Here is an 8725-nt window from a genome sequence, read left to right as displayed (position 1 = left end):
TGTGGCTGTTCTGAGTTACTCTTTTTCAAAAGGCCAGTTGCTTCTAAATGTTCATAATCTCCATGTCTTTGGCATCTAAGTGCAATACTATTTGAGTTCTTGTTGAGATTATGTTCCAGTATTGTAAGTGTGAACATCTGAGCTGTGTTTTTCCCATGCGGACTGATACTTTAAGCTATTTCGTATTCAGGAGTGACAATACTGCCAGGTAGTCAAAGTTATACCATCAGAACCCTTTAGTTCTATAATACCACAAATAGTAGTATATCTGCCTCTTTTGTCACTAGGCATAGAGATTTATTTATTTATTTATTTATTTGGTACTGATTTACAGCATTATCTTTATAATCAGATGGCAACTCACATTATTTGTCACTTTTTTCACACTTGTTCTTAATTTTGCCCATGATAGATGATGCCTCACAAAGGCATTAACTGTCTAATTGGTTTGTCCATTTACTTATTTGAAATTGTATTCATTTTTTAACCCGCTTAGATTAATCAGTGTATGTGACTGTTTTTGCAGGCAACCCAGTCACATTGTTTGGTTAAATGACTTGCAAAGAATCATGCAGTTTACTAGTGGCTACTGATGAAATCAAACCTAGCAGTTGAGTGTGTCTTACTGACCATATCCCTCTGCCATTAGACTGCTTATCATTATGAATCTAGAATCCTTCACTACAACAATTCAGTTTGCCTCTTCTCAGCCTCATTTTTAGCAGGTTCCATCCAGCCTCCTTCTTCCTTAGAACAAATATTTGTTTTTGTGGAATTTCTTGGATTTTATAGGATTAGATGGAAACAGTGGCAGTAACAATAGTGGAGCCAGGCAAGATAGTACTTATATGGGCTGTTGTGTCCTGCAAAAAAAAAAACATGAAAATTGGCAAATGTACAGAGATTTTAGTACAAAAAGTATTTCCTAACTTTCCTCTAATAGTTGCATATAGCAATTGTTTTATATATAAAGTGAATTCATTTTATATGAAACAACAAAAACAACTCAAATTCTATAAGAGTAAGCTTTTATTTTGACAAAAAAAGTGGTTGTTCTATCCTACAAAATCTCATTTCTTTATAAAATTATTTCATAAATGTTCTACTTTACCCATGTGAAAAGGTGTTGTGGTATGGAGAAACAGAAGCATGTCAAACAAAATTAAATGAGACACAACATTATCTGTACAGCAACTATGAATTAATCATAAAAAAACATATGAGACATGAAATGAAAAGCAAATCTGTTTAAATATTTTAAATCATTACATAATCATTCTGAAGGAAATAATATTACATTCAAGTGTTTAGTCTGAGAAATAGTTTAGTCTAACAGACTTCAAGACAATAATCTCTCCCCCCCTGAACTAGAAACCCTTTCCACACATATACAGTCATACTGCATCACCAGCCCCCTGTGACCATTCAGCTCTGCCCGTATGAGTTGCCTAGGGGATTGCTAATAATCCAAACTCCACCCACTGATCACCCAATGTCAGATGCATTGCTTTGCAGATTAGCAAATTACAGTATGTTCACAGGTTTCAACACAGAGCCACATTCTCTTAGCTTTGGCCACCTAATGAAGCGTTCACTTATTCAGGAGCATGCATTCATTTTCCAGTTTGTAACCACCTGCCTCAACTCACAAGGTGAGACAGAAGGATATAAATTCCAGGATTTCATAGTAGGGGTGGGGGATACTAGATACAGCTATTTTGGATGCATAGCTTGGAATATAGTGGTGGTAGTATTCAATGGTTTTGATTTTATCTAGATAACACCTGCAGTAACATTTGCACAACACGTGGGTTTCTGAATAATTTTTAAATATCTGATCTCTTACTAGGCAATGCTGGTAGAAAATGTTTGCGTATTTCAAACTGAAGAGAAAATGCAGCACTACAATTCAGGACTTTAGTTTCTTTGCGTTTCAGACTTCGTTAATGGCAGTACACTCAACGGTAGAAGAGTGAGATTGCTCAAACTTTTAGCACAAAAGTAAACAATCTTTTAGTACCAGTGACCATGGTACCAAAACCAAGTCTGGGTCATTGGGTGGGATCTTTTCTCCTTCTTGATAGAAGAGATTCTGGAAGCATCCTCCTGTTAGGCTGCTTCCTGACGAACATTCTGAAGAAAGTATCACCCTTCTTTACTCCGTCTTAGTTAACAGAAGGAAGTGAAAAGCAAACACTATCTGATGCAGGTTGCTATACTTTGCCATTTAAAAAAGAAAACAATCCTAAAGTCTGCCTTCAGAATACAATGAAACATTATCTAACAGAAATATCATCATTTACATGTAGTGTAGGAAGACCAGAAGGCTGAGGTCCTAGTCCTACAACAGAAGGTGATTGGATTCATTTTTCTATCATCACCTTGCAGTACAGCATTAGAGGGTTACTGCATTTCTGGGTGTGTCAGCCTTTGCAAGAGACATTAATTCAAGGTCCCATATGCCAAACGTAGTGGCAGGTCAGATGGATGTAAAAGATACCACAGCATGCACCAAAAAGAGTAAAGGAATTTTGTGTCCTGGCTCAGTTTCCCCTAATCAGTATGAATATCAAATTAAGACTCCCCTGAAAATAGGCCACAGTTGTAGTGGGGCTAAGCTGGTCAGCAAAACATAAATAAAATTAAATAAAATTTAATTTAAACAAATAAATAAATGTAACAGTTTCCTTTGTTTTTTTCTTTTTTTCTTTGATTAGTTTTAACAACAGTTGTTTGCTATGCCCGAATACTTGTCTGCTTGAAAATTAAATTTGTACAGGAGTTTATCTCAGGGATTACTTTTATTGAGTTTTATTTGATAGTTGCAGATTATTTACTTTTAAACTTGCAAACTGTGTGACTGCACACAAGTTACTTAATCAGATAAAGGTCTCAGGTCACTATCGAAAAGAGTCACTTATTCATAATAGGCTCACCCATTGAACAAACCCATCCATCCAGTCACCAGTGTTTTTTTTTACTTGCACTGATGAGGGTTCCAGTTGAGTAAGCTGGAAAAGAAGACCAGAGTTTTCCATCCAACCGACCCATCTCATCTTGAGGGATTTATGAACATTTCCAAGTAAGGTGAGCTCCAGTGAATAATGGGTCTACCTTGGTGCTTCTTCCCAAGGCTCAGTATCTGGTACATATTCCATGGGGGGCATGCACGGGGATCCTGACTGAATGCTCAGACCACCACAGCTGACTCCTCTCAACCTAAATGGGTAGCTACTGTACCCCAAGTTCCTTAAAAATTACTGAGCTCCTTGATTTGTCATGGAGAGTGAGCCCATAGAGCTGAAGAAAGAAAATAACTTTTGCCATTTGTAACTGTGTGATCTCGTCATTTCAGTCACTGTACAAAGCCCATGACCATATGTATAAATGGGGATGTAGACTGAATAGGAAGTTGAAAGGTATATTATATGACGCAGCTATCACATCACCACTAAGCACACACACATTAAAACATGCATAGCACTCAATCTGTTAGTGCTATAATTTGGACAAAGCCAAACAGAAGGGATAAAGACCCAGAATCAGGGACAGATTTTAAATATTGTTCTTATAAAATTAGAAGGTTGCAAGAATAACATGTTTTGTAATATCATGCATGCATTTTATGAAGTATATGAAGTCTGAAATTCAAATAAATGTTGTTATTTAGTGACTTCAAGTCCTCAATGACTTGGCAGAAAAGCACAAATTTCATGAGGAACATACCAAAAACTATAAGGCTATAATTTGGACATTCTGTGAAATTCCAGACAGTTGAGAGGTGTCTTGCATGCACACATACAAGCTCACACATACATGTACACATACAGTCACACGAGTGTGCACATATGAGCTGACTTTCATAAACAAACATGCACCAGGATACACATACAGACACCAATATGCACACACAGAAAGACTCTGCACACTGTGGTACAGCACCTTTAATTGTGGCACCACTGCCTCATTCTGATCCACAGTCTTCTTATCCTCCTACCTTTATTCATTAACAAGAGAACTAAACTCCTCCACTTCAAGTATGTGAGCCCTGTCACCTGAAGAAAACAATTCAACATCTACAAATGTTAGCACTGAATGACCTACAGCTTTGGTCCCAGGCCAGTGTGCTGTTATAGACTCTTCCAAAAGACAGCCTGCTATATGCATTCATATGCCTTTTCCAGGCCTGCAAAATATATGTAGGCAGGATTGGTGATCTCACATGACTGCACACGTACATGCAAGGAGAAAGCCTTGATCTGCAGTTACAAAGATGGACTTCACAGTGCCTCTCCTGAATCACAGACATATCTACTGGATGATGTCTCATTTTTAGATCCCTGGCATAATCTTTTCTAGGGAGGCTGAGGAACACTATCCCACTATAAATGAAGCACATACTTTTATCCCAATTTTTGGAAAATAGAAACTTCCAGCTCAGTTTGTCATTCCAGAGAGAAAAGTTGAATTAACTATGATATGGTGACAGTCCCCTGTGCATTCAACATTTCTGGCTAGATGTCATCCAGTTATTCAGCCTTGTTGTACAACCGTATTATCAAAAGAGATCATATCTACGTAAATATACCATTTTCCAGCAGCTGCTAATCTGTACTGGCTTCCTCTTTAAACGGCTGCAAACTAAAGGCTCAGTTAAATGGCATTTATAACTGCCTTGTAGATACCATCATTATCACTTGCCAAGACTATGTTTACATTGTTAAGAATTATCATCTCAATACGCAGGTGTACTGTCACTAAGATTTACTCTAAGCATTGCATTGCAAATTACTGTGCTTATTAACTCTTCAAGACACGCCTTCATTGTGGCAGAGTTGGTGGTTGCTGGATACTCAAGAGAGCCACCTGTTAATACATGAACATGTTTAATTTCTGTGGCATAAACTCTCTTGTTCTTTGTTCCTGAGAGGATGTCCTGGCTCCTTCTTTGATATAGTTGCCTGCTTCACCTATGATCTCAGCTAAGCCCTGTGCCAGGGTCACTTCCCAGGCTCAAAGGGTAGATTACATATATATATATATATATATATATATATATATATATATAAAGCAGTATGCAGATGATTAGTTCCTACCTGTTAAGTGCTGTTTTGAGGGTATGCCATCTTTCCTCATTATCTGTCAAAGAGCATGTTGAAGCACACCATGTGGCAGAACTATGATCCTTACACCTCTGAATTAGACCACGTGGCAGAATGTAGAATAATTAGTAGTTTTGCAGTAATGATCCTTTTATCTCTGACATTAAAATAGCCATTTTCCTCTCAAGGAAAACAAAACTAAGATATTTTGTGCTTCCTCCTTGGATTAACTCTACTTGCTTATATTACAGAATAAAATGCCCACACTGCACACTGCTAATTAAACAGATAACCATGTAATTATTCAGTGTCCCATTGATAACCTAACGTGAGCTCTGACCCTCTATCATTATTACATGGATAGTTAGCATGGGAGTGGAGGGACGTTAAGATCACCAGTGACTCAGTGGTGGGGCTGTTGTCATGGTGGGTAGACCCTGTGGATCTGAAACAGCAATGAACATGCCTTCCTTTTTGTAACACCCTAGGAGTAAGGAGCACATACCTGTACTGTTGCAAATAAATGGATACATCCACTGTCTGCTCACTTAAGTATTTCTCTTTTCAATGGCATGTTTTTGAGAGTCTGCTTATAGTAATGAAGCAACTATGACAGCTTCCCATTTGAGGTCAGAAACAGAAATTGACATTTGGAGCTTGGAACTTTAGAGGTAGTGGTTACTAATATTTCAGATAGCTATGATATATTGTGTTCACCCACTTTTTGTTAGGAGCTATTCTGTTCAGTTTTGATACATTGATGTTTATTCATGAAGTTGTTCATTAACTGGATTTCAGGGGAACAATTATTTTTTATTATGCTATTCGTTCTCCATTTTTGTTTGGTTGGAGTCAGATTAGAGTTAAAATATACAAGTAACAGGGGCTCCCCTCATTGTTGGGGGGGTAGTGCATGTTGCTAATATTTATATCTTGACAGTTTTTTTATGCTAGCCAGTTTTCTCTGATGTTAAAGGGAAGCTACCATTTGCTGTAAGTCTGCTTGTTTTAATTTAGTGTATTTTAATGTTATTGTGTGCCTGTTTTCATGGACTGTGTTTTGAATGTTGTTTTGAATCTGTTTTTACAGTGCATGTTTCAATGCTGTTTTGAGTCTTTTTGTTTTCACAGAGTCTGTTTCAATGTAATGAGAGTAAGTTAGCAGTCTTGCAATGAAATGGTGTGCATCTAATTTTTTTGTAGTCTAGCTTTCTGCACATTCACTTTGGATGCAACAGTATTGTTGCTGTTTAAAATATTTTGCTGAAACAGGCTTTACAGTACCCAGGATTCTGGCGAAATGAAAATTTGGTGTGGGAGAGGGGTACTCCTAGGCAGGGATGGAAGGTTATGTATGTGGTAGATAGACTGATAATGATGATAGGCAAAATGAATTACAACTTTGTAATTGCCCACTGACCAGCAGGAATCAGGGGGAGAAACACTTTAATTTGGCATACTGATATTCATGTTTTAGTTAGACATCAATCGACTTATCGATGTTATATAAAAGTTCGACATCAGAATTGTGAATATCAAATTGCACATAATTGGAGAAGATGAATAAGAAGAGAACCTAAATCCTGCATTCACACAAAAGATACCCCCCCCACACACACACAGAACTACTGGAAGGGTGCTTTGCGTCTGCACATTTTGTATGTAATAAACTCTGAGGTCACTAAACCCAGAGAAAAGTGAATTTCACCAGCAAGTAACTTCATTCAGACAGTTCACACCGTGTAACAATCAAACAAGTAGCCATCATGTTGCATCATAAACATGCCAATGGACAGCAGTGTGGTCAATCAGGATTCCAGCAACGGTGCTGAGTTCATATTAAAACAGATCCATGGGGATTTTTCTCACTGAGTGGAAGATCACAGGGAGGGAAAACATGCTTCAGAATAATTATTAATTTTTACATTATCCTGCATTCAGACTAAACTCCATGAAGAGAAGGCTACCTGCTAAAAGAAGATATCATCTAATGTAACAGGGATTGTGGGATACAGCTAACATCGTTTTCAAATAAGACTGCATTGCATTATTCTCTAACTCAGTTTTCCAGATTGTGTTAATGCACTTGATTTGAAGTGGTATACTTTCATATTACATAGTGAATTAATTTAAGATCATGAAATTCCTTATCAAGTTAGTTACAAAGATACCCACAGCTTCAAAGACTTCTTAAATGAAAGCTGGAAAGGTGTCACTATGTCTCTGAAAGCTGGGTGCTGGAGATGGCAAATAATTAAATCATAGCTGAGTTATACAGTTTAGACTGTCTAACCTGCTACTTCTCAATTCAAAATGGACCAGGTCTAACTCACTGATTTAAATTCTGCACCTTTCAATGGGATTATCAATGTTTATTAAAGAAAGTCAGTGCTAATGAGATTTCTTTTAGTGCATCACCAATGATGGTAATGTGTAAAGTTTTGATCTTTTCTCTACAACTTTGTAATATTAGCAAGTTGAGGCTTGAAGATTTACAGGAAAGGATTCAAGTACATTTAAATGTTTAACCACTAAGCAGTGTACAAACAAAAACCAAGACGCTGTAATGACTAATACATTAGTAATGTGGTATTTGCTCTATTATTAGACTAAAATGCTGGCAAAGCAACTGAGCTATAGATAAATACAATTAAGTTGCCCCATAAATATCATAAATAATCCATGAGAGTCCATGAAACACCTCCTGCTATAATGTGTCATCTGGGACTGGAAACAGGATTTGATAGAAAAACAGAACAATATGAGTTGTTAATAGCAAAACAGGGCAAAGGTGTTAATACTTTGTATGACAAAATAAAAATTCACAACCCCTCTAATAAATACAGGACCAAATCCAGAGTATAATTGGAAATGGAGCAGTCCTATTGCCAAAATTATAGCGAATGGGTTAATCTTCCAAATCTTAAGCAAAAGATCACAATCAGCCTAATTTCATAAGCAAAACTCTGCCGTCTATTTTTCAGATAGTTTCCTTTGTGAAACTGAAGGAAGGAAAAATCGATCTATCTTCATTCTGAAAAGCAACAATAATAAAGCAAGGAGACAGGAACAACAATAATGTACCAAGCTAGTATAGCCAAGACTATTCAGAACTTGAAAGGTTAGATATAAAAACCTGAAAAAAGTGCAACAAAGTAGTAGAGCAATAAATAAGTCATAGCAGACAGATTTTTCCATTTAACAGTAAGTACCTTTAAATGTAGAACTATTTTCAATTTTTTGTTGAGGTATCATACCTACTTTAGTGGGTTCTAATATCAGCACAGCCTGCACTTCCACTGTAGTCCTACGGCTGCATAGAATATTGTGCTGTTTTCTTGTCATATGTTTTAATGTTGTAAAATGAAGTGTACCTACTGGATTAGTCTGAGATGGAGATGAGCTGTTTCCTTCTCAGGCTAATTCATTAGGTACATTTCACCTTAATGATTTGCATAAGTTCCTCCAAACTCTATGCATCATTCTCAGAATTTATTTTAGATATACTGAAAGACTGGTTTCATTAAAAATAAGGGTGAGAAATAATCAAACTGTATAACAGATATCTAGCTACAATAGTTCCTCTGTTAACCCTTCAAGCTGAAAAGAAATATCAAAAACTT

General features: G+C 36.8%; 1 long non-coding RNA gene across 1 annotated transcript in view; it reads right to left on the bottom strand.

The window, feature by feature from the left end:
- Positions 1-290: 290 nt before the first annotated feature.
- The window catches only part of LOC122812193, a 26525-nt gene continuing 18090 nt past the window's right edge, over positions 291-8725 (bottom strand). Inside the window, exon 3 of the long non-coding RNA XR_006366360.1 lies at positions 291-863. This is a non-coding gene — a long non-coding RNA (uncharacterized LOC122812193). The remainder of the gene's footprint in view (positions 864-8725) is intronic.

This window comes from Protopterus annectens, chromosome 9.part0 (assembly GCF_019279795.1).
Source record: "Protopterus annectens isolate FY-2018-M chromosome 9.part0, PAN1.0, whole genome shotgun sequence".
Classification (NCBI taxonomy): Eukaryota; Metazoa; Chordata; order Ceratodontiformes; family Protopteridae; genus Protopterus; species Protopterus annectens.
This window is presented reverse-complemented; position numbering and strand designations above follow the sequence as displayed.